Source organism: Callithrix jacchus, chromosome 19 (assembly GCF_049354715.1).
Source record: "Callithrix jacchus isolate 240 chromosome 19, calJac240_pri, whole genome shotgun sequence".
In the NCBI taxonomy this organism is placed as follows: domain Eukaryota; kingdom Metazoa; phylum Chordata; class Mammalia; order Primates; family Cebidae; genus Callithrix; species Callithrix jacchus.
This window is the reverse complement of record NC_133520.1, coordinates 37,461,368-37,488,199: the sequence shown is the minus strand read 5'-3', so window position 1 is coordinate 37,488,199 and position 26,832 is coordinate 37,461,368. Positions and strand designations below refer to the sequence as shown.

The 26,832-nt window shown below is 43.3% G+C and overlaps 1 protein-coding gene across 2 annotated transcripts in view; it reads left to right on the top strand.

Annotated features, from left to right (window-relative positions):
* The window catches only part of IRF6 (interferon regulatory factor 6), a 218,629-nt gene that overhangs the window by 3,819 nt on the left and 187,978 nt on the right, over positions 1-26,832 (top strand). Inside the window, exons 1-2 of one of the 2 annotated variants that reach the window (XM_054248242.2) lie at positions 17,325-17,409; positions 19,626-19,715. The gene's annotated coding sequence lies outside the window, so the exon portion shown is untranslated. Of the gene's footprint in view, positions 1-851; positions 1,053-17,324; positions 17,410-19,625; positions 19,716-26,832 lie in introns of those variants that run through there. The other variant, XM_078357055.1, reaches the window with a different exon arrangement.

The following is a 26,832-nucleotide window of genomic DNA, read 5'->3' as shown; positions in this document are numbered from 1 at the left end:
CTGAGTTTCTGGGGAGCCTGTTTAGGACTTTTTCTGTCCGAACAGCTAATCTTAGAAGGTGTCATGAGACTTGCAAACAGGTTCCAATGCAAAAGGCTTACATTTTTTAAGAATATTCAGGTTTAGGCACAGAATACAGCTCTGGAGTGACGGGCTCAATCTGGAACTAACCCTCTTGTGTTCTGCTTCCCTATGCCAGGTAGCCTCCGAGGAGGGGCCTAGCTGCTGTGGCCCTCAGTATCGCTTGATTGGTACAAACAGGAATGTTATCTGGCTGGAGAGATGATTTTTTTTTTGACAAGGTCTCCCTTTTTTGCCCAGGCTAGAATGCAGTGGTGTGATCATGGCTCAATGTAGCCTTGACCTCCTGGGCTCGAGTGATCCCCTCAACTCAGGTACCAGAGTAGCTGGGACTACAGGCACACACCACCACACCCAGCTAATAAATTTTTTTTTTTCGTAGAGATAAGAGATAAGGTTTTGCTATGTTTTCTGGGCTGGTCTTGAATTCTTGAGCTAAAGTGATCCTCCTACCTTAGTCTCCCTAAGTGCTGGGATTACAGACGTGAGCCACCACATCTGGCTGAGAGGATGAATTTTTAAATGTCCCTCAATGTTAGTTTCATTTCCCCTTGCTTTTAAGAACTTGAACAGGTCATTACATTTTTGGGAATTTTCTCTATTCATCCATACCTTGATAACATGGCCACGTATTACATTGACTTTGAGGTGGTCTGACTGGGAAAGGCTAGCACAGCCTGCCCACAGAAGGGGGCAACTTCATCCCTTCTCTTCCCTTCTCTCTCCAGCTCTCCCACTTACATGAACTGAAGCTTTTCTTCTCTCCCCAGATCTCTACGAGCATAAGTTTATCAACTCTCGGTTTATCAACTCCACCTTTCTGGAGCAGAAGGAGAGCTGCCACATGGACTTGGAGCAAGATAATGACTTCCTGATTTACCTCATCAGCTTCCCAGGAGGGTTGTCTGTCTTACCCGGGAACATCATTTCTGCCCTGCTCATGGATAGGATTGGAAGACTCAGGATGATCGGTGAGTTGTCCACAGTCCTTTCTAGGTTCCAGTGTGATGGGATGGTGGCTTTCAAATATATTAAAACAGGGAAATTTTTTCTTTTATTAAAGAATTCTTGCACAGTAAACCCAACAAGTAAGATTGCACCTGGGGCTACAGAGCCAAAGATGCATGCATATGGAAAATTCCAGGGCTCCATGGAAATAGTCAGAGATCTTTGGTCTAGGTGAGAGATTTTTGTTCATTTATTGGCAGAGAAATTCTGTGACAGTAGTTTAATCCATTAGCACCTCAATAAGGGTAGTAATAATATCCACCCTGCTTCTTCATTAGATCGTTGTCATAAAAATATAAAAAATGCTCTGGGATGATAGTTTGATGTCTGAAGATAAATCTATTACTTTTATTGTTTAATAGCAATACCACTTTAGGCTTTGGAGTTGGCCAGAGCCATGTTGAAATCCTGTCACTGAAAAGCTGTTTGACCTTGAATGTGTTTCTTTACTTCTCTGGGCCTCAGTTTCCTTATTTATAAGAGGAGGATTTCTGCATCTAGCTGGTAGGTTTTTGTGAGAATTGAACGTAAGTTACCTGTAATGCTTGGCCCATTGTGGGTTCTCAAAAGTGGTAGCTATACTTATAGATGCCTTGCCTCATTCCAGTGGGACTTGAAGCAATTTATTATAGAAACACATGCCATGAATGGTAAATAAGAAGCAAAATGTACACGCTGAGGACCAGGGAAAATGTACATTAGAATATGAGTCAAGGCCAGGAGTGGGGAAGTGGACAACACATCATCTTAATAAACATGCCATTAGGGACCTGCCTTAGGGATGTCAGTGATTAGGAAAGTTAATATGAAGCTTCCTAGCAGCAGTTTGCAAAAAGAAACACAATTAATTATAAAATCATTTTGTTGGAGGAGAGGAAATTGATCAGGTCTTCAGAGGAAGGAATTCTTTTCTGGCGTTTGGCTCATAGTGAATATCACTATTATAAATAGTAGCATGCATATTCAGCATGGCAAGCATGAGAAATGCCTGTGACTTCAGCTTTTTAATCTTGTGGTGAGGGTGGAATCATCTCTTAGGTATGGCAGACTTCGTGCTCTCCTCTGTTAGAGGCAGTGCCTGGTTAGTCGTGAAGCCCCAGGGGGAAGGGAAAATGCTTACTCATTTCCATAACCCCTTTGTCGCAGTGCCTGTAGTAGAAGTTCACTCAACAATGCTTCTGAACTGAATAGAATGGATGAAGATGGCCTTTTTCCTAGGTTAGCCCCAAGCACCAGGCTTTCAGCAGAAGACACTATAGGTTGGCATCTGAAAAAAACTTTGGTTCAGGGCTAGGTGTGGTGGCTCACACCTGTAATCCCAGCACTTTGGGAGGCTAAGGCAGGAAGATCACCTGAGGTCAGCAGTTTGAGAGCAGCCTGGCCAACATGGTGAAATCCCATCTCTGCTAAGGATACAAAAAAAAAAAAAAAAAGATCAGGCATGGTGGTGCGCACCTGTAATCCCAGATACTTGGGAGGCTGAGATGGGAGAATTGCTTGAACCCGGGAGGTGGAGGTTGCAGTGAGCCAAGATAGCACCACTGCACTCTAGCCTCCAGCTTGGGCAACAAGAGCAAAACTCCATGTCAAAAAAAAAAAAAAAAAAAAAAAAATCCAAAAAGCAAGAAGCAAAACAAAACAAAAAAAACAACAAAAAAAACTTTGGCTGGGAGTCAGGTGGCCCCATCTATTCCAAGATTAGTTTTATGTGTTGACCCAAGTTCCTTTACTTCATTGAGCTTCCATTTCCATTGTTAAAATAATACCTCTGTTTGCCTCAATGAGATAAGGGGTGTGAGAGCAGACATGTGACACTTCTGCCATTTATTACCAGCCTTATGAGTCCCAGAGTTGACCAGTGGATTCTCTGGTCTGGTCTTGAAGCTGCCAAAAAAGTTCTGGGGGAGGCAGGGTTATAAGGGTGGGGTGGGTGCCCATGTGGATGAGGACGGCCTACAACCTAAGGACCTGCCACATGCTCCCTCATGGAATTGGTGGGTGGCTGGGCACAGGGACCGTGGGACAGTGAGACCGTGGACATCCTTTCCCTCACCACTGAAGCCTATCTTATCATCGTGAATACATCCCAGATCAAAACAATTCCTGTAATGCTAAATAAAGGCATGCTCCTGGATGAGAGATCTGGAACTAATATTTAATCATTCTTTCTAGTCTCCTCCCTTGTTAATGTCTCTGTTTTGTTTCAGAGCTAGAGGCAAGCTTGTGAAGAGCTCAGACAGGACCTTCTTTGTCTCTCTACCCTTCAGTGTCTAGTAAGGGGTCCGATATGCAGTAGGTTGACTGTGATATTGGCAGTGCATGGTAAAGACGAGGTGCTCAGTTAATGCCTATTCCACTAGAATATGTGACATGGGGGAACCACTTTGAAATAGCCTTATCCCCAACTCTCAGACCAACTCTGCTAGAAAATCTGTAAGCACATTTTTATTCTGCTTAATATGCTCTTTGTGGAGTGCAAGTCATTTCTTGTTATCAGTGGAGTAGAAGTTTACTTACTTAGGCTGTTATCCACTCATTTATTCATTCAATAACATTTATTTATGCAGTACTTACTCTCTCAAGGCTGTGTGGGAGGCAATGGGAATGCAGCAGTAGTTGAGACAGACAATATCCCTTTGATTAAGGAGCAATGACCCATAGGGAGAGGCAGACTTCCACTAGAAACTTCACTTACCTAAACACTAAGACATGCTTGCTATAGCAGGTCAGGCTGTGTACCAGGCATTTTATAAATATTAGCACATTGAACTCTCACAATAATTCTATGAGGTAGGCACTATTTTAATCAACATTTTAGAGATGGGGACAGTGAGACAGCTCACAGAAAGGTGAAGCAACTCACTCAAGGTCACACAGGTAGTAAGTAAGCTCGCATTTCCACCCAAGCCTCCCAATTATAAGAGGAATAAGAATTATGGAAGTGCAAGTACGGTGGACCCTGGGGACTTAAAGTGGGAACACTTAACAGAAGAAAGCCTCCCTGACTATTAGTTGATTTGTCAGATGATAATGTTTTATGGTTAACAAGTGTTTGCCAGCATTTATTGTAAGCCAAGCCCCATGGCTGGCCCCTGTGAGGGATGCATGGATGTAGCAGGTATTGCTCAGAGAGCACTTGGGGTCCTGTAGATGCCAGTTTCCCCCAACCTAGTTCTCTTCCAGCCTTTGGAAAAAGTTACCAGGCACCTGCTCACAGCCCTACTGGTTCCCAGAGTGGGCAGTTATCATTTCCTAGCTCATCAGCAAGGATTGGCACTAGTCTCACAGCCCCAGGTCTGAGGGTAACACTCTGGGCCGAGGCCCATCCCTGGGGAAGTGTTTCCTATGGAGGCTAGATTGGCCTCTGGTTTCTTGCCAACTGCACTACCTTCCTCCCACAGGGTGCTGGTGCCTGGTGGGGTGCTCGTGCCCTGTGTCCCGGTTGGTTGATTGAGACCTGCTTCCTTTCTACCTTTCTGCTCACCCTATTTCCACCTTATTGCTGGTCACTTTTCTGGTCTGCAACCTGTTCTGCCATGCTCTGCTTCCACCTTGGACTTGGAGCTTGCATGCCAGGCTCCCCGAGGGCTAGAATTACTGGATTTTGGCAGCGTTGACATTCTTCTTTGGATGGGATCTCCTGTCAGCTGTGTAAGGGCTGTGAGGCATCCAGACATCAAGGTTATAAGCTCTATGAGAATGGATTTTTTAAAAAGGTTGTTTTTTAATTTTCAATGGACAAATTATAATTGTGTATTTTGATGGGGTACAATATAATGTTTTGATGTATGTATATGATGTGGAATGATTAAGTCAAGCTAATTAACATGTCTGTCACCACACATACAAGTGTCTGTGGTGAGAGTATTTGAAATTTACTCTCTTAACAATTTTGAAATATACAATGCTTTGTTAGTAATCGTAGTCACCATGCTTGGGAGTAGATCTCAAATAGTGAGATGATGTACATGTTTCAGTGCCTGGCTTATTTCACCTAACAGCATGTTTTCCAGGTTCATCCATGTTGTCATAAATGGCAGAATAGCTTTCTTTTTGTTTTGAGACAATGTCTTGCTCTGTCACCAAGGCTGGAGTGCAGAGACGCCATCTCAGCTCACTGCAACCTCTGCCTCCCAGCGTCAAGCGATTTATGTGCCTCAGCCTCCTGAGTAGCTGGGATTCCAGGTGTGCACCATCACGTCTGGCTAATTTTTGTACTTTTAGTGCAGACAGGGTTTCACCACGTTGCTCAGTCTGGTCTCAAACTCCTGACCTATAGTGATCTGCCCACATTGGCTGGAAGTGCTGAGATTATAGGCATAAGCCACTGTGCCTGCCAGAATTCTTTTCTTCTTAAAAGTCTGAATAGTAAGTATCCCACTGTGTATGTAAACCACATTTTCTTTATCTGATCATCTGTTGATGGCCACTTAGGTTGACTCCATATTTTGTCTATTGTGAATTCTGCATTGAACAACATAAACAGAGAACAGAGATCTCTTTGACATCCTGGTTTGAAATCGAGACTGAAGTTTTTGTGTTTTGGCCAATACTGATACAGCTCAAGCACCTAAAACAATGTCTGCTACATAACAGATTCTCAACAAATTGCCCCATCTGCTCTGTCCGCAGTCATTCTGAGCCTGGCAGCACCTTGGAGAGTGACTTCGGAATCCTCCTGAAGCCTGGTGATCCCACCCACACAGAGGGCACTAATACCATGGCTGGGGTGCCCCGTGAGGGTTCCAGCTGTGCTCTCTCTGTGTGGAGGATGAACCCAAAATACTTCAGGCAGCTTTGGCTTCGGGTGTACCAGTGAGGATGGGAGATGGGGTGAGAGTGTGGGTGGCAGCCTTGTGCAAGACACAGGCCTCATGGTTCTTTTTACCCTTGATCTCCCTCTGCAGGTGGCTCCATGCTCATCTCTGCAGTCTGCTGCTTATTTCTGTTTTTTTTTTTTTTGGCAACAGGCTGGCAGTGCCTGTGCTGTGGGACAAGCATTGCAGCCTGGAATGCTGTGGATGTGATCAAAGTAGAGCTGTATCCCACCAACCAGAGGTCTGTTCTTCCCCAGGCTTTCCTTAGGGGCTCATTTGGGCTAGGAGTCTACCTGCTCCGTAAATCCCATGCCTTGTGTGACCATCATGGTCTTTCTGATGTTCCTTGAACGAGACGTCTCTTATGTTGAGTTTCTCCTGCACAGGGGATGGCATGGACCTGGAAGTTGGCAGGCTAGGGCTTGATAGGGTGGGAAGGATGGCAAGAAGCAAAGGATGAAAACAAACTATGTCCAGGAGAAGGAAATAAGGGTGGAAAGTTGGCAACACCACGTGTCGTGTATCTACAAGAGAGAACAGACCTCCCAATGGAAGACAAAGTGAAAAGATGAAGAACTGGAATAGCACAGGGTGGGGGTAGAGAGAGAAATAAAGCTCAAGAGGCAGCATGAAGTCCGGGGAATCGGCAGAGAATGTGGCAGGGATGCCCAGGGGTTACAGTTAATTTGCACGGGTCACATATGGGAAGAGGCCCAGTTTAAAAGCATCGGGTCAAGGCAATTACCTAGTAATTGCTTATCTTCGTGGAGGGGGAATTGTGAATTTTAAGAAAAAAAGTTAAGAGGTCCCATGGTCAGAAAGGAATGTGAGGAGGTAAGGAATGTGGGTAAATGAAACTCTGCAAAAAAAAATCCCTGAATAATACTTCCACAATTGGCGGCAGAGGTATTGGGGTATAGATAACAAAAGAGGAGCACAACACATCATATTTGGAGCCAAAGAACCTCTCATCTGAATCAAAGAACTGCTAAGTTTTACACAAAATAACAGGAGGACAAATGAATATGATGTGATTTTACAAAAAAAGAATTAACTAATGGGACTACTAGACACAGACAATTTAGTCAAGTGGTCAGTAATAAAACTAAATTAGGTATAGGTTTTAAAATATATTTAAAAAGTTAAAGATGCTTTTGAAATCCATTTAATAACAGCAGGCATCATAAAATAATTAGGGATCCACTTGACAAGTGAAATACTCATATGAAGAAAACCACAAAGCTTTACTAAGAGATATGAAAGAAGACGTATAAGAGAAGATAAATTTATGCCAACTCAGTGATTTGGGAGGCCGAGGCAAAAGGATTGCTCGAAGCCAGGAGTTGAAGATCATTCTGGCCAATATAGTGAGACCCCATCTCTACAAAAAATATTAGAAAATTAGCCAGGCATGGTGGCATGTGCCTGTAGTCCTAGCTACTCAGGAGGCTGAGGCGGACAACTGCTAGAGCCCGGGTGGTTCAAGGTGACAGTGAAAGAGGATCACAGCACCACATACCAGCCTGGGTGACAGAGACACGCCCTGTCTCAGATAATGTATATATTTATAAATTATATATTTATATATAATTATAATATATAACATATAATTAGTATATATTATTTTATATGTATAAATAAATATGTATAAATATATGTATATATATCTTATATTTATATGTATAAATATGTTTATATATCTTATATATTTATACATATATAAGAGACAAGATATATCTAATTTTGGATAGGAAGATTCAATCTTACAAAAATGTCACATTTCATTTAGTTTTTTTTTTTTTAACATCAAAGAGCTGGTTCAAAATTCAACAAGGTTTTTTCCCTCCGGGAACTTAAAAAAGTTTATTTGAAAAAGTACACGTTAAAAGATCCAAGAAAATATGAAAACAAAAATGCCAAAACGAACAAAAGAACTGGGTTGTTGATTAGAAAGCTACTGTGCAGTACGGTTATAGCCAAAAATAAAAGAAGAGTTTTAAGTACAAAAATATACCCACATTCTTAATAAACTCGTGGTATGAGAAATACACATTTTATTTCAGTTGGGGAGAGGTAGTATTGGGAATATGTCCTCTGCATACAGATGGGGTCATGAGAGAATAAATGATTAGTAAGCACAGGCTCATTATGGTCCAAAATGAAACCATCCGTGTTCCATCACGAAGCAGGGTAGAAGGAAAAGAATGAAGGGGAATAGAGCACAAAGACCCATGCATGAAAAGTCTTAAGGAAGCTTCTTGGGACCGCTGTAACTTGTACTTACATCCCATTGGCCAAGACCAAGTCACATGGCCATGCTCACAGCAAAGGGGTCTGGGAAATGTAGTCCTACAATTGGAAGAATGGTACTGGGGCACCTGGCAGTCTCTGGTTCAGGAGTGTTGAGAGTGATATAGGGGGAACATTTACGCTTTCTGCTTTGCATACTTCAGCCTTTCACGATTTCCATAGTAACCATGTACTACTTGTAAAAAATTTTTAAATAGGCATCTTTGAAAAAAAAAAAAAAAGGAAAACACTTGAAGAAAATACTTCAAAATGTTAACAGAGGTGAGTGTCTCTCAGTGAAGAGGTCACGTAACCATGCATCTTTATATTATTCTGTATTTACAAATTTAACTACAATGAGAATGTGTTATTTTTATATTTAGGGGGAAAAAATCCCTTGCATCCCTCCTCCCCTTACAGTAAGGAAAAGAAAGGGTTCAGTCCTGTTCATCGAATGAGGTTCAGAATGGCAGAAGTATTTCCATTCCTCTTCTTTTACAGGGTAACAGCCTTTGGCATTCTCAATGGATTACGCAAATTTGGCACCGTCTTGGGAAACACCATCTTTGCTTCCTTTGTTGGGATAACTAAAGTGGTCCCCATCATTCTGGCTGATGCTTCTCTGGTTGGGGGTGGCCTGATTGCCCTTCGACTGCCAGACACTTGAGAACAGGTCCTGAGGTGAACAACCTATGGGAAAAGGAAAGGTGGAAAGAATCTGGTCCAGGACACTAAAATGCATCCACACCTCCTGCCTGTCACTGTCCAGAGGACACCTTGGATAGCACAGGAGAAGAAGTTGACTTTGTGACCCCTAGTTTAGGATACACTTCAGCTGTCAATTTGTTTGGAACTCAGGTGACTGATTTGGGGGATGCCCTGAGGCACCCTTAGAATCAAAGAGCTGCGTGTTTAACTTGAGGTCTTCCCAGACCAAGGCAGGGAGAGGATTCTCCAGTGAGTGCATGAGTGCACACACTGAGGAGCATCATTTCTCTACGTGAAGTGCAAGGACTTATTTGCATTACCAAAGGAATTAGAGGGTAAGAAACACCCAACCTCCTCCGTAAAGTTCCTTGGAGCCCAACAACTTAACCAATCAGCTTAGCTGAAAATTAGAGTCATTATATGAAGATTGGGCTTGAAGAATAGGATACACGTATTTTTTGCATTTAAAAGTATCACATATCATATTTTCAACTTGAAAGTGGGCACGATAGCATTGAAGATACTCTGATATAGACAGAGAAATATCTGAGCAACATCTATAGAGATCTACTTTTCCCCGAAGTGTCTTAGGCTTTCCTTGAGAATTAGCTGATACATTTAAGCAGGATATTTATTTCTGTTTTGCTCTATTCAAAGAAACTTAATGAGATAGATATTCCATAAACTAAGCTTGTATATAACTTTATTTGGGTTTAATTTCCACACTGGCATCTGCAAATACTGCCGGCATTTTAGCCATATTTTGGGAGAACTTGGTGTTGGAGGTCCCAGGAAATGAGGTCTGATCAAATGAAACGCAAGCACAATTTCTTACAGCCATTTAACTTTCTGTGGGGACGACACACATAACAAACTCATATTGTGCAGTCCACGTAGTCCAGGCACTTTTCTTTGTGCAGGTGGAGTGAGTAGTTACTTTTCACTCTTACACAGATGACTTGTGAAACTCAAGCTCTCCATCTTCCAAGCTGGCATTTGACTTCGGCAATCCCCCAAAAACAATGTGAGATGCGTTCAGTGCCCTCTTTGTAGGCAAGAATCGGACAACATGGGGACTGAGGGAAGGATGGGGAGGTGTAGCCACAGTTCTTCTAAGTGTAAATACCTTTTTTTTTGTTTTAGTGGTAAAATGCGATGTATATTAGTTAGGATGGTCAGGTCTCATGAGAAATCCCTGCTATGTTACCAGGGCCTTTGAAACAATCCATTGGAGTGGGAGTTAGGGGGTGTAGTGGATACCAAATATGTTTTTCTTCAGTGCATAAGATAATTCTTTCCTGAAATCCAATTTTGAACATAAACCGGGGGCAGGGGGTGGGGAGAAACTGAGGACAAGCCACTCCGATGAAGGTCAGCAATAGACTGTGTTGACTGCATGGAAGAGGAACAGCATCAGAACTTCTGACAATGGAGAGGAGAGTGGACTTGAGCCTGCCCTGGCTGGATGAAGATCAGCCTGCAGGAACTACATTGAGTTAATTCGCAATGCTCTCAACGGCTGCAAAGTGCCACTTTTTTCCTGTCAGAGATCTCCAAAAGTTTAAAACAGACTCATCATGGCTACCTCAAGTGTTTTCTCAGTTTTGGGGACATGCTTAGGTCCCATGACAGCTTCGGACATCTTTGTGTAATTTTCCTCCTGTAACAAGTTGGAAGAGGCAAATCTTAACAACACTTTACCACCCTTTATTTGAGATCGGTTTTAATGGTTCAAATGTTTACTCTCCTTCTGCCCACCCTCACCTTTTTTTTATTTTTTATTTATTTTTTATTTTTTACTGCATTTTAGGTTTGGTGGTACATGTGCAGAACATGCAAGACAGTTACATAGGTACACACATGGCAGTGTTTTGCTTCATTTCTCCCCTTGGGAAAACTGGCTAGCCATGTGCAGAAAGTGGAAACTGGACCCCTTCCTGACACCTTACACCAAGATTAACTCCAGATGGATTAAAGACTTAAACATAAGACCTGGCACGATAAAAACCCTAGAAGGAAATCTAGGCAAAACTATCCAGGACATAGGAGTAGGCAAGGACTTCATGAACAAAACACCAAAAGCATTGGCAACAAAAGCCAAAATAGACAAATGGGACCTAATCAAACTCCACAGCTTCTGCACAGCAAAAGAAACAGTCACTAGAGTAGATCGGCAACCAACAGAATGGGAAAAAAATTTTGCAGTTTACCCATCTGACAAAGGGCTGATATCCAGAATTTACAAAGAACTCAAACAGATTTACAGAAAAAAAACAAGCCCATTCAAAAGTGGGCAAAGGATATGAACAGACACTTTACGAAAGAAGACATATATGACACCCTCACCTTTTTATTCACACCTTTCCCTTTGTTTTTTCTATACAGGGAGAGAAGATATATTCACTCTGACTTGACACCCTGATTCCTCCAAATATATATGCCACTGTGTATTAATATTTCTCTCAGTGTGTTATAGGAGTTACCTAACAATGCTGTGCCAAGAATGAAAAGCTGGATGTAATATAGCTGTAATTTACCTTCCATATGAATACAGTGGATAGGTTCCTAAAAGAGAATTGTGTGAATCTGGGATTGCCACATCTAAAACATTATTCTTTTATGGAATGATAACAATTCATGGACCAGCTACCGCTTAAGAAATTCACAGGACAGTTAGAGCCTGCATGTCTAGTTAAGATGGATTATATAAATTTAAAATTGGATTAACTTGCAATCCCAGTACTTTGGGAGGCTGAGGCGGGTGGATCACAAGGTCAAGAGATCGAGACCATCCTGGTCAACATGGTGAAACCCTGCCTCTACTAAAAAAATACAAAAAATTAGCTGGGCATGGTGGTGCGTGCCTGTAATCCCAGCTACTCAGGAGGCTGAGGCAGGAGAATTGCCTGAACCCAGGAGGCGGAGGTTGCGGTGAGACAAGATTGCGCCATTGCACTCCAGCCTGGGTGACAAGAGCGAAACTCTGTCTCAAAAAAAAAAAAAAAAAAAACCGCTAAAATTGGATTAACTTTGGAGTGCTGGGGTGGCTGCAATAATTTGGGAGTTAACTCCATTTGTTCGCAGTTCATGAGGATGTATTTTATGATGCCCAGCTTGGAAGTAGTTGCTTCCCATAGTCTCAACTGTATCGTGTCATCTTCTGATGCGGATTTTTGATCTTTTGTTTTATTAAAAATAGTTAGTGAAAGAGGGGCGCGTGTCTGTGAAGTTTGTAGTACATTAGCCTGAGGTCATGTAACACATAACCCCCAAACCAGTGTTCCAGGCCACCTTGTGTTCATTAAGACTAAGTAATAAAAATAACGTAAGAAAACTTTAAGAACTCGTTCTTAGGTGAGACCCTCACCCCTTTAACCCTCCACAGCCAAGAACTGGGGTTAGAGATGATTCTCAGCACTAACGTCTCTTCTGTATTTCTAAATTGATTAAACCAGCTGGGAGAAACATCAAGAATCACTTTCTTCCACATTTTATTTGCAATATGGGGACCTCGAGAGGTTAAATGATGTGGCTCGGGTTACATGTAACACCAGAAGTGGGGGACGAGGCCTCAGGCAATGCTCTCATGACAATTCTGGGGATGCCTTCAGTCTGGGGAATGGGACAATGTGGCAAACACTCTATTCCCTGGGGCCATTGACTATTCCCATGGTGGCTTTACTAGAATGAATGGAAGGGTCAGTTTAAACATAAAAAGATTAATATTTAACCATCCATCCATTCATTCAGCAGATCTTTATTGAGCCCCGACCGTGGGCCAGTCCCTGTGCCAAGCCCTGGGGACACATGATAAAAAAACTGGTCACATTTTCTACCTCCCACCTCATTCCACTCACAGTGAGTCTGTGAGATGGACATAAAATTGGCCGTAATCACCGAGTATGATCACCTTACAACCTACAAAATGCACCTTTCATTTGTAGAAGGATTGTTACTAGTTTACTTGTCAGCTGTGGATGTCCAAATGTGGTTCCTGCCTCCTGTTTTTTTTTTTTCCTTCATTGAGGAGTGTACCAATTTTTTATTTTTATAAACCAGGTAAGGGAAATGAAACACTTGCCCATTTTCTACAGACCTGATCTGTTTTTACCTCATCAGTTTTACAGAAAATGTTATGTGGAAGAAGAGATGGGGTCAGAAATGCAAGAGGGACATTAGTTCGTGGGGTGAGAACCCCAGGATCCCCGGGAAAGGTGTTTCCACCTCCACATCTGGGTTTTCTAGGAAATGTCAGTGCTAACTGAGCTGGGATTGTGTTGGATGGCCACAGGTTGTGAGCCATGAAAAGGAGGCTGCAGGTGACAGGCAAAGGGACCCATTAGCCAGTTTACAATGACTCGGCAACTGACCGGATGGAGCTTGAACCGTATATCCATGTAGAGTGCTCATATGAGTCTGTGTTGGAAATAGATGTTGAAAATAGATGCTTGGTGCCGCGAAGAAAAATGAGCACTGAGACAGAGGATCTTTCAGCAATGCAATGAGTACCTTCTGGACTGCAGGAAGGGTACCCTTGCTAGCCATCATGCCATTAGTGTACAATGAACGATGGAAAACAAATCTGTCCCTTGTGCATTTGGGATCTTCCTTTTTGCTCTGTCTGATCTCCATTGGCTGGAGCCAGATCTCACAATCTAAACTAAAATTTTATTAGCTAACAACATAAAACTTTTCTAAACAGGTAAAAGCCATGGAGAGCTGGGACATGCCCGTGAGCACGTCCAGCACAGTTATGTTCTTGACTAAAGTACAAGGACATGGAATGTACTACGTGCGTGTAAGCACCGCATGCCTAACAGGTACATAGGATGGGGCTTAAGGAAGTTATGGGCATGGTTATTATTTAACAAGAAAAAAAACTTTGAAAAGGAACTCTTCTGCCTCCCGCAGTCTGTAAATAATTCCATGTGTAGTGAACGCAGCCACCAAATTAAACTCATACTGTAAGTGTGAAATGACAAAACCCACTTTTGTTCTCTCTTCATAGTTTTCATGCTCTCATTCCTGTCTCCCTTTAGTTGTTTTTCCATCTGACTATCACTGGATAGTGGAATTGCTCTGATTACTGATGCCTTTTTTGTTCTTAGGTATATTAAAATAGTAGCAACAGTCTGGGTGCGGTGGCTCATGCCTGCAATCCCAGCACTTTTGGAGGCCCAGGAGGGTGGATCACGAGGTCAGGAGATGGATACCATCCTGGCTAACATGGTGAAACCCCGTCTCTACTAAAAATATGAAAAATTACCCGGGCATGGTGGCGTACGCCTGTAGTCCCAGCTACTCTGGAGGCTGAGGCAGGAGAATGGCTTAAATCTGGGAGGCAGAGGTTGCAGTGAGCCAAGATGGCCCCACTGCACTCCAGCTTGGGTGACAAAGCTGGCCTCCATCTCAAAAAAGAAAACAAAGAAACAAATATAGTAGTAACAGTTGATCTGGTGATTGGTAAATACAGTTTAATCTTTAATACCTCGTGATCTAGATATTTAGCAAAGACACGTGACATTTACTCAATGGCAAGCACTGTGATGAAGACTTTTAAAGCCTATGTCCTTCAACTTTTATAATAACCTGATGAGTTAATGTCATTTTCTTCCTTTTAGAAATGGGGAAACTGGAACACAGGCAAAGGAACTTGCCAAAGGCCAAACAGCTACAGATTGAGTATTTCTCATCCCAAAGGCCTGCTACCAGAAGTGTTTTGGATTTCGGATTGTTAAAGGTTTTGGGATGTTGGCATCATACCTACCGGTTAAGCATCCTAAGTCTGAGCATTTGATATCTGAAATGCTCCAGTCAGCATTTCCTTGGAGTATTCTGTTGGTGCTCAAAAGGTTTTCAATTTGGGCGCATTTCGGATTTTCTGGATTTGGATTTGGATTTGGATTTGGAATGCTCAGTGTGTTTTCAGAGTTAGAGCCAAGGTCTGAACCGTCATGACCTGGCATAGAGTATGGTATACCTATGCCATACTCTTCCAAAAGCAGGCTCGGTCACCTGCTCCAGATTTTTCTGGGCCACTGGACCAAGTCATTGTAGATAACATCTTAACCATAGAGGTTCCCACGACATTGTGACCTAGGATGACCCTCGTTTCCCCATATGCATTGTGACTAACACAGTACTTGATACACAGTAGGTCTCCCTAGAGGATGAATGGACAGATGAATGACCACAAGAGGTAAATGCTGAGGAGCAAGGAAAGTGTCATATTTAAAAGAGTGAATTCCCAGATTGATTCAGACGCGATCTAACACTGCAGCTGTAGCTCTGGGTCTGGGTTTTGGTGGCTTCTGCCTTGCTGAGCTTTAAAACTTAAGTGGGTGATGGAGAGATCTGGGGGCTGATGCTTGAGGTCACGATGCTGAGGGTGGTGGCCTTTGCTAACTGGTGTGGAAGCATTTCACTACTTTAACAAGTGTGGAAGGAAGTACCAATGTGAGTTTGCTGAATACAAAGCTTGGGACCGGGCGCGGTGGCTCAGGCCTGTAATCCCAGCACTTTGGGAGGCCGAGGTGGGTGGATCACAAGGTCAAGAGATCGAGACCCTCCTGGTCAACATGGTGAAACCCCATCTCTACTAAAAATACAAAAAATTAGCTGGGCATGGTGGCGCGTGCCTGTGATCCCAGCTACTCGGGAGGCTGAGGCAGGAGAATTGCCTGAACCCAGGAGGCGGAGGTTGCGGTGAGCCGAGATCGCGCCATGGCACTCCAGCCTGGGTGACAAGAGCAAAATTCCTTCTCAAAACAAAAAAAAAAAAAAAAAAAAGAGAAAGAAAAAGAAAGCTTGGATGCCTGGTGTGGTGACTTACACCGGTAATCCTAGCACTTTGTGAGGCCAAGCCAGGTAGATCACTCGAGGTCAGGGGTTTGAGACCAGTCTGACCAACATGGTGAAACCCCATCTCTTTTAAAAATACAAAAACAATGTGGGTGTGGTGGTGTGTGCCTGTGGTCCCAGCCACTTGGGAGGCTGAGGCAAGGGAATCCCCTGAACCTGGGAGGTGGAGGGTTGCAGTGAGCTCAGACGGTGTGTGAGCCTTGGTCGGACCCAAGAAAGAGAAAGCCTGGGTGACAGAGTGAGACTGTCTCAAAACAAAGAAACAAACAAACCAACGAAAACCTTGGGAGCCACAACAAGCCAGTCCCATTGCAGTATCCTCATCTGATGGTATTTTCCCAGCTCCTGCCCAGGCTGCTGAGACATGTCACTAATGGAAAACCATTGCAAGGTTTTTTTTTTTTTTCATTTTTTATTGCATTTTAGGTTTTGGGGTACATGTGCAGAACATGCAAGAGAGTTGCATAGGTACACACATGGCAGTGTGATTTGCTTCCTTTCTCCCCTTCACCCACATTTGGCGTTTCTCCCCAGGCTATCCCTCCCTAGCCCCCCCCGCTTGCCCTCCCCTTTTTTCCCCAATAGACCCCAGTGTTTAGTACTCCCCTCCCTGTGTCCATGTGTTCTCATTTTTCATCACCCGCCTATGAGTGAGAATATGCGGTATTTCTTTTTTTTTTAGGATTGCTTTTTTTTCTTTTCTTTTTTTTTTCTTATTTTTTTATTGCATTTTATGTTTTGGGGTACATGTGCAGAGCATGCAATACAGTTGCATAGGTACACAGATGGCAGTGTGTTTTGTTTGCTTTCATCCCTTCACCCACATTTGGCGTTTCTCCCCAGGCTATCCCTCCCCAGCTCCCCCTCCCACTAGCCCTCCCCTTTTCCCCCCAATAGACCCCAGTGTTTAGTACTCCCCTCCCTGTGTCCATGTGTTCTTATTTTTCATCACCCGCCTATGAGTGAGAATATGCGGTGTTTCATTTTCTGATCTTGTGTCAGTTTGCTGAGAATGATGTTCTCCAGATTCATCCATGTCCCTATGAACGACACAAACTCATCATTTCTGATTGCTGCATAATATTCCATGGTGTATATGTGCCACATTTTCCCAATCCAGTCTATCATCGATGGGCATTTGGGTTGATTCCAGGTGTTTGCTATTGTAAACAGTGCTGCAATGAACATTCGTGTGCATGTGTCCTTATAGTAGACCGATTTATAGTCCTTTGGATATATACCCAGTAATGGGATTGCCGGGTCAAATGGAATTTCTATTTCTAAGGCCTTGAGGAATCGCTACACTGTCTTCCACAATGGTTGAACTAATTTACACTCCCACCAACAGTGTAAAAGTGTTCCTTTTTCTCCACATCCTCTCCAGCATCTGTTGTCTCCAGATTTTTTAATGATCGCCATTCTAACTGGCGTGAGATGGTATCTCAATGTGGTTTTGATTTGGAAGATGCGGTATTTCATTCGCAAGGTTGGGTTTTGATTCAACCAGGAATACTTTTTTGCTTTATTCCCGTACGAACACTAGAGGGCAGTAGCCACCTTGAAGATGGAATCCCAGCTTCTCCAAGGTTGCTGCGCCCTCACTCCCCTGCACCTGCTGAAGACAAAAAAACAGCTTTTAGGAAGCGTGAGTATTGCCCCTCTGTTGTTTACAAGGCATCTGAATGTGGAGATGACTCAGGAAGGGATTCCCTGGACGGCCTGGGAGGAATTTTAACCGTGTATAATATGCTCCAGTCTGAAAGATGGAAGCTTTCCCATCCACTTTAGAGGAATGGTAGATTCAGCAATCATTCATTAAACGTGGGCACGGGAACACCTGCACCGTCTTAGCAGCGACTGGCTTTTAACTCACGTGTATTTCATTAGGACTCCAGCATTTACGGTTGCTAATTTCACATTGGCAAAAACCTCTGGGTGTCTCCTGGAAATCTGTAGGGATAATGTGTTAGGGATGAGAATGCAGAAGGGAGTGGTGGTTTGTGTCATCATAAGGTGTCTCCTCAAAGACCGAACTCTTCCCTATGTGGGGCAAACATTCCTGACAGAAACTATATTAAATAGCTGGGGTAAGAGGAGCAGGTGTTTTCAACGTGAAGGATCCATGCAAAGGCAGTGAAATCTACTAGGAGAAACTCTGATGGGGAGCCCTGAAGTTCTTGGCTCCATCCTTAACTTTTTTTTTTTTTTTTTTTTTTGAGACGGAGTTTCCCTCTTGTCACCCAGGCTGGATGGCTATTCTTCTCCCTCTGTCTCCTGAGTAGCTGGGATTACAGGCACCTGCCACCGTGCCCAGCTAATTTTTTGTATTTTTAGTAGAGACGGGGTTTCACCATGTTGACCGGGATGGTCTCGATCTCTCGACCTCGTGATCCACCCGTCTGGGCCTCCCAAAGTGCTGGGATCACAGGCATGAGCCACCTTAAGTTTTGTGATCTAGGGAAAGGCTGTGAGAGCCTGTGCTGGTTGCTTAATCTCCTTTTCATTATCTTTAAAACAGAAGAGGCAGACACCAAGGCTGTAGGGTCTCTCCAAGTTTTGATTTCTACAGTAAGAACAATATCACCTGGGAATGCATATAAAGCAAGATATAGAAAGAGAACTTCCTGTGTGCGAGTCTTGGCTGGACACAAGAAAGAGAACGCAGGCCGTGTGAGCTTGGTTTTTTTTGGAGACACTTGACAGGGTGCACCGCACTCTGATCACTCCTCACCAGTGGTTTCCACAGAGACAGTCAGGGCAGGTCATCTGCCAGTGCAATGGGGAAGGCAATCTAGGCTTACAGTCAGCTTAAAGGAAAACAGGAAAGGAACTATATACAGAAAAAATGGAGCTAGTTTTATATTCAAATCTTACCTGAGATGCCAACACAGTAATCACAGAAAACTGGATTTAGCTGCATCAGTGGAGACTAAAAGACCAGTAGGGGAAGGGAGTGAGAGATGAAGAGGGCAATGGAGAGAGGGGAACGGAGAGAGGGAGACAGAGGGAAAGGGAGGGAGGAAGAAAAAGGAGGGAGGGAGAAAGAAGGAGGGACAGAAAAAGAGATGAGAGAGGAGAGAGAGGGAGGGAGAGAGAAAAGAGGGAGAGATAGGGAGGGACAGGGAGAGAAAAAGTGAGAGAAAGACAGACTGAAAAGAACAGAGAAAAGAGACAGATGGAGAAGGAGAAAGGGAGAGAGAGGGAGAGATTGATGCTTGGTTAGGAAATCCCTGGCCTACATTACATACTGGCTCCATATGGTTAAGCGTGCACAGGTCAGGGCACTCCCTGAGCCTCCATTTCTCATCCGTTGCTTATAAATGTGAGTTGCCTCTTCTCTCCTGCTTTGTATTTCTTTGAATCTGTTGCTCTAAGGGAAAAAGTGTTTCATGTTTTGTGCATTCAATAGAAACTTTTTTCCCTGGAGCTGAATGAGTAGAAAAGTTACCAGAAAGCATAGTGGAGGAACAAGGGTTAAATCTAGCCTGAAGGGACCTCGCCATTTCCAGAATGTTTCACAGTTAAGATGAGCATGTGGCTTTGTGGGGGCAGTAATATCAATGTGGGGGACCCGGGCAGGTAAAAGAACATGAGAAAAAGTTTCATGCAAATGTGTGGCCCTCCTTGTGAACTTCTAGAAATAAGCAGGTGAAACTCCAAATGGAATTAGAAATCCTTTATTAATAGTCAGGAAAGAAGCTAGGAAGCACAGGTGATTATGGTAAATGAGACCCAGTGTACAAAAGGCCATGTGCTGTAAAAAGAATGAAGGAAACTGGAATTTCTTCCATGGAACAGAGGTGTAGGGAAACTGAGTGACGTTTAGCAGAAATTACTCCTCTTTCAAAATTCTGTTTTCAGATCTCATTGAGTCTGAGTTAATACGTGACGTGGATAAGGAGGACAGAAGAACACAGAAGGTGACGAGGCCAGGTCATGGATCAAGTCCAGGTCAGAAAGGAACAGTTGGTCCCCTAATTCCATGAGATTTAAGTCTCCCCAGGGTGAGGACTCACTGGAGAATGAAAATGCGTCCTGATGTTGGCTTGCTTTCCTTCCCGCTCTCTCTGTCCTCAGCCCTTTCAAAGAAACTTCTCTCACATAAACGTTTATGTCAGGCTCTACTCTGCGTAACCCAGGCTATAGAAAAACAACAGACCAAGAGAATGAGAAGGAAATGGGAATGTCTTTCCTGGAGGGCTTCTTGAATTCAGCAAGACACTGCAGGGAGCAGGGGTAGGGGGCTTCTCAGAACATATGGTGAGACTTTTCCCATCCTTTGCTTTGGAAGGTGGTGAATGTTTGGGGCAGGTATAAAGGAGACATTCTTCTGCTCCTCAGGGAGCATTTCACATAAAACCCAGACTTTGGGATTTAAAGTCCTCCTCTTTTCTTTAGACCAAAGACTCCCTATTTCTCCATGGCTTCACTTTAAGACCCAGGCCGGGAGCTGTGGCTCACGCCTGTAATCCCAGCACTTTGGGAGGCCGAGGCGGGTGGATCACGAGGTCAAGAGTTTGAGACCATCCTGGTCAACATGGTGAAACCCCGTCTCTACTAAAAATACAAAAAATTAGCCAGGTGTGGTGGCACGCACCTGTAGTCTGAGCCACTGGGAAGGCTGAGGCAGGAGAATGACTTAAACCTGGGAGGTGGAGGCTGCAGTGAACCGAGATCACGCCACTGTATTTCAGCCTGGTAACAGAGTGAGATTCTGCCTTACAGAAAACCAAACAAACAAAAAAAAAACAAACAAACAGAAAACCAAAACCAAACAAACAGAAACAAACAAACAAACAAACAAAAAATAGGTCCAGTGTGCAGATTTGCCCATTGACTTGGTCTTCAGCCCCTAAATGTGGATCTATTCTTTTTTTAAAAAATATATTTTTTTTATTGTACTTTAGGTTCTGGGGTACATGTGCAGATCATGCAGGGTTATTGCATAGGTACACACATGGCATTATGGTTTGCTGCCTCCATTCCCCTGTCACCTATACGTGGCATTTCTCCCTATGTTATCCCTCCCCAACCTCCATACACACCTCTGTCCCTCCCCTAACCCCCCCTGAATGGACCCCAGTGTATGATGCTCACCTCCCTGTGTCCATGTGTTCTCATTGTTCAACACCCGCCTATGAGTGAGAACATGTGGTGTTTCATTTTCTGTTCTTGTGTCACTTTGCTGAGAATGATGGTTTTCAGATTCATTCATGTCCCTACAAAGACACGAGCTCATCATTTTTTATGGCTGCATAGTATTCCATGGTGTCTATGTGCCACATTTTCCTTGTCCAGTCTATCATCGATGGGCATTTGGGTTGATTCCAGGTCTTTGCGATTGTAAACAGTGCTGCAATGAACATATTGTACATGAATCTTTATAGCAGAATGATTTATAATCCTTTGGATATATCTTGAATGTTCTCCTGAAACCAGTCTCCTGACAACCGGCTGCCACATCCCAGTGTGGCCTGACAGATGCAAATACAGGGGAATTCTTGCCTTTGGGAGTTGGAGATTCAGTTCAGATCATGGGGACCTGGACTGTAGAAGGCAGGTCGTAGCTTGAGGAAATTCAAAGACTGTGTTGGAAGCACTGATTATCTGCCTTAAAAACCAACATTATTAGTCAAGAATAATTATTTCTGCAAGGCAAAGAAAAAGGAATCAGGAAGGAGCACATCTTTGAAGCCCACTTTCAATTCCAACTTACCTTCCAGTGGAGAGAAAAAGGTACAAATTCTCCGTCTCTTCTCTGTGTAAAAAGAAGTCTCCAACTGTAAGCAATGTGCCACTGAATCCTATTTATATTGTTTTACCTTTCGTGTGACCAGCAATTAGATGAAGTGAGAAAAACACACCATGCGAAGCTTCATACAACTTTGATATTTGTTATTTTGGGTTCCTTTTCAGGATATAAAGGTTTATTGGAGTTTCAGAGAGTTATGGTTAGTGGGTGAAGCACGTGATGTGTTGGGTCTCAGTGCTACAGAAATGAAATGGCCCCTCAGTGGGGGCTACCTTGTTGAGCCAGGATGGATGAGTGGGTCAGTGGGAAGATTCTCTTTGTCATCCTCCTTTTATCTGCCTCTAACGCTGCTCCTGCCACATCTCTTCTGGGTCTGCCTTGGCCCCGAAGCCCACCAGACTCTGTGGGGAGATAACAAAAGGAAGGATGTGAGGATGAAGGGGGATCTTGATGATTCTAATTCTTTCTGTTTTGCACTCCCCTCTCTCCTTCAACACAGGCCTAGCTCATGGGTAATGGGATGGAGGAGAGGATGAAAGCTTATATGACATGCAGTTTGTGGTTAATTCACTGCGTATCCCTCTTTGTCTATTGCTCCATCCTTTTTTCAGCTCAACAGAGACTTCCGTTTTTCTCTCTATTTCTAAAAAACTCAATTTAAAAAATCATTTCGTGGAGGTAAAATTCACATTGCATAAAATTGACCATGTAAAAGTACAGGTTGAGTATTCCCTTATATGAAATACTTGGGACCAGAAGTGGTTCAGATTTTGGATGACTTCTGATTGTAGAATGTTTGTATGTATACAATGAGATATCCTGGGGATGGGACCAAGTCTAAACATGAGATTAATTTATATTTCATGTACATCTTACCCACATAGCCTAAATTTATTTTATATAATATTTCTTAAGAATTTTGTGCATAATATAAAGTTAGGGATAAGTACTTAGGTGCAGAGTTTTCCACCTCTGGTGTCAAGGTAGCACCCAAAAACCTTCAGATTTCGAAGCATTTCACGTTTCAGTTTTTTGGATTAGGGATGCTGAACCCGTATAGAGTTCAGTTGCATTTAATGCCTTCTCTGTGTAATAATCAGCCGGATTTCATTACAAAACATTTTCACCAACTCAGAAGGAAACCTGGTCTCCACTGATCAGTCACTCCCCACGTCACCCCTCCCTGGTCCCTGCCAACCACTAAAACTTTTAATTGTGGCATAAAACAAAGGCAGAAAAATGCACAGGTCATATGTGTGCAGCTCAACGACTTTCCGCAAGTGGTCATACCTGGGGTCCCCTGAGCTCAGATCAAGACGGAATCTTAGCAGCTCCCCCTGTGGCCAACGCCTCTCACTTCTAACCCACCTACCAGAGAAGCCACTCTCCTAATCGTGGATCGTGTGTGTTTCTGAGTGTTAGACACAGGGACTCCAACCGTTTGTTCTCCTTTGAATCTGGCTTGGTATCTTCCTCAGTATGTTTGTAGGGTTATGGCTTGCTTATGCTCTCCATGTCTTCATCAGTATGTATGCATCATTGTGGTTTGCTTACTTTTATTACTGTATGGTATTTCCCTGGGTAAATTTACTCCACTCTGTTTACTGAGTCAATATACTTCTCTTTACTGATCCATTCTATTATTTTGTGGTGCCGAGATTTCCTCTTTAGGACTGCAGGGCAGATTCCCCTGCTGTCTCAGTGAAGGACACCTGCCTTGCCCAGGGTCACACTCCTGTGCTGAGCAGCCCACATCCAATACTGATTGACATGTGGGGGATGAAGAACTAGCTTCCTCACCCTAACTCAGGACAACCAGGAGGCGCTATCCCAGACTTAGAGCTCTCCCTATGGGGTCTGCTGAGGCCAGGATGGCCTGCATCTCAGCAGCCCAACTTCTCTCTGCCCAATCCCATTTCCTTCCCTCCCTCCATTGGTGACGATCCTGAGAGTTCTGTAATTAATGTCCTGCACATAAGCACTGCTTTCTGGGTACCTGCGGGCTTTGGATCATTTCTAATTTCTGGCTTTCATGAAGTGGTGCTGCTATGACCCTTCTGGTACAGGTGTTCTGGTGAAGATGCATGTGCATTTCAGTGGGGTATGTATCTCAGAGTGGAGCCGCTAGGCTCTAGAATGAGCACATACTCACCTTTAACAGATAGTGGAAACAGAGTGGTTGTACCAATTTACCTTCTTGCCAGGAGTTCTAGTTGTTCCACATCCTCACCAACCTTTATTTTCTCTTTTATATGTTAGCTAGTACAGTACGGGTGTCATGATATTGCCATGTGGTTTTTCTTTTCTTTTTTTTGAGTTGGAGTCTCACTCTTCTCGCCCAGGCTTGAGTGCAGTGGGGCAATCTTGGCTGACTGCAACTGCTGCCTTCTGGGTTTGAGTGATTCTCCTGCCTCAGCCTCACTAGTAGTTGGGATTACAGGTGCGCGCTACCACACCTGTAATCCCAATACTAATTTTTGTATTTTTAGTAGACATGAGATTTCGCTATATTGGTCAGGCTGGTCTCGAACTTTTGACATCAAGCCAGCTGCCTGCCTTGGCCTCCCAAAGTGCTGGGATTACAGGAATGAGCCACTGAGTCCCGCTTTCCATGTGGTTTGGATTTGCACTTACATTGAAGCCTACATACTTTTTAGGCACCTGTCTTGAGCCATTGGGCTAACACCCCCCCTTTTTTTAAGACTATAGATTTTTTAAGAGTAGCTTGAGGCTCACAGCAAAATTGACAGGAAATATAGAGATTTCCCATATCACCCCTGCTCCTTCATATCCACAGCCTACCCCCAATATCAACATCCCCCAACAGAGTAGCACATTGACACATCATTATCACCCAAAGTTCATGGCTTACATCAGTGTTTCTTCTTGGTGTTGTACATTCTATGGGTTTGGACAAATGTGTAATGACATGTATCCATTATTATAATACCTGTCCTGATAATCCTCCTTGCTTACAGACACTCTTTCTAATGATCACATCCCCCTTTATCCAAGACAAGCATACAGTTTCCTGTGTACCATTGGGACAAACATTTATTAATTTTATTTTTTTATTGAGAAAAAATATGCACATAATTTATCATCATTATTACTCTGAGTATACAGTTTCATGGTAACAAATACACATCTGTTCTTTTTTCCCCTTCATTCCCCCCAGATATTTATTAATTTTAATACCTTTCTACCTATGGTACAGGTAAGACCAGTGCTGTTTTATAGTGAACTGGTAATATTGCTGGCTTATTCAATTGCTGTAGCTCCCTATAATAAGTAGCTGAAGAGTACCAGGAACCCCTGGGGCATGCTCTCCTAGAGCAAGAGTACTAGAAAGGGGTCTGGGGCCAGGGGAGAGGGTAAAGATACCAGAAGAAGTTGACTGAGGCAGAAGAAGGTCAAGGGTGATGTGAGAAGAAGAATGTGAGTGTATATAGAAATAGACACAGTTCTAAGCCCTGCCACTAATCAGCTTGAACCACTGACTTTAGACTTCAGTTTCTACATCTACAAATCAGCAGGTTTTGGTATAAAAAACCTTCTGGTTCATTTGCTTCTCATTTTACATATTCATTAATTACAAAAGTTATATAAAACTAATGATTGGAATTCCACTTCTGACATGACAGCATGAGGAACTCCGGTGACCTGCTCACCAGTGAAGCAGGTGGAAATTATTAAAACAAAACAAAACAACTAACTAAAGCCTTTATAAATGGTCCTAAAGGCAAATGAAAAAACAGCTATTCAAGAAAACTTATGAATATTCAACAGGAAAGGGGAGAGTCTGTGGTATCTGCCCCAAGACCACTTCCTTCCCCTCCCCCCCAGCTCAGGGAGGCTCTTGTTCTCATCCCTCCTGCTTAGCTGAGTGTGGAGACTTTACTCTAGATGGCTGCAGCCAAGAACACAGTGTTCTCTCTTCCCCCAGCTCCTGCTGCTTTCTTCCTGGGAGAAGCAGGATATCAGCATTTCTCATCTTACCCCCAGTTGCCTGTTGCCGAGGCAGAGTTCCCAGCAAGTTCAGGTGAGAGGTGAGGGCTCCTTTCTTCTGCTCAGCCTGTGTTACAGAATAGAGGTGGCTGAAAATCCTAGGGCCCTAATCACTCTTGTCTCACCACAGCTTGTGGGGTAATGGTTCCATGTCAGAAGAGGTGACCCAAGAAGACCCAGTCTGATGTCATACCCCTGACCCCCCACTTCACTGAGCTCTTAGCTAGAGCAGAGAGAAGCTTTCCATCATCCTCACCTCCAGCGCTAGAGCTGTCTCGGAGATTTTTCAAGCAGGCCATAGGACAGGTAGCTCCTAATCTCTCCCCGAAGGAACTGACTTTGTTTGCAATAGAGAGTGGAGAAGTTCAAACCTAAGGCCCTCTCTGGTGAAAGGCAATTGATTCATGGGTCTAGGTGTAAGGACAATACTGTCTACATGGTAGGCTAGCTTGTCTGCAGGAGAGAACTGGGGAAAAAAAGCAGCTTGGAGAAGTCCTGTTGGGGTTAGAACAAATCTCAAACGTGCACCTCAGGAACTGTGTCTCTGAAGGAGTCACAATTTGATTGTATTAGTTTATAAAGAAATGTATGCCCCAGGGAATTGTTGAGAATAATGGAATGATCAGCAGGCAATTAGCAAAGTTAAACAGCTAGGAGTCAACAGGAAAGAAAGAGAACTGTACCAATGCGGTTATCCCACAGTCATCCAGAATGACGTGGCCATACCCAAAACCTCCCTAAGGAGCAACATCAGAGGCTTAACACTATGGGGTAAAGGTAGGGAGTAAGGGTGGGGGAAACAGACATCACTAAAATATAATTGCTGAAAAATAAACAAGCAAATAACAAGTCTCAGAGGGAAATGCCAGTACCCAACGCTGATAGAACATGTTACCTAAAATATCCAGTTTCAAAAAAAATATTGCAAACCATATAAAGAAACAGAAAAGCATGACTCATACACTGGAGAAAAGAAGGCAGTAGAAACTGCTTGGGAGAGTAACCAGATATTACAGTTAATAACAAAATGCTTTTAGATAGCCATTATACACACATGTTCACAGAACTAATGGAAACTCTGACCAAAGAAGCAAAGGAAGGTAGGATGACAATGTGACATCAAACAGAGAACGTTTTATAAACATTCATAAACAGAAATTATAAAGCAAAGGCAAATGGAAATTCTGGGGCTGAAAAGCACATAACTGAAATGAAGCATTTACCAGAGTGGCTCAAAGTGGATTTGAAGCAGTGTGAAAAAAAAAATTAACAAACGTGAAAATAGATTGATAGAGGCTATGCAAGAGG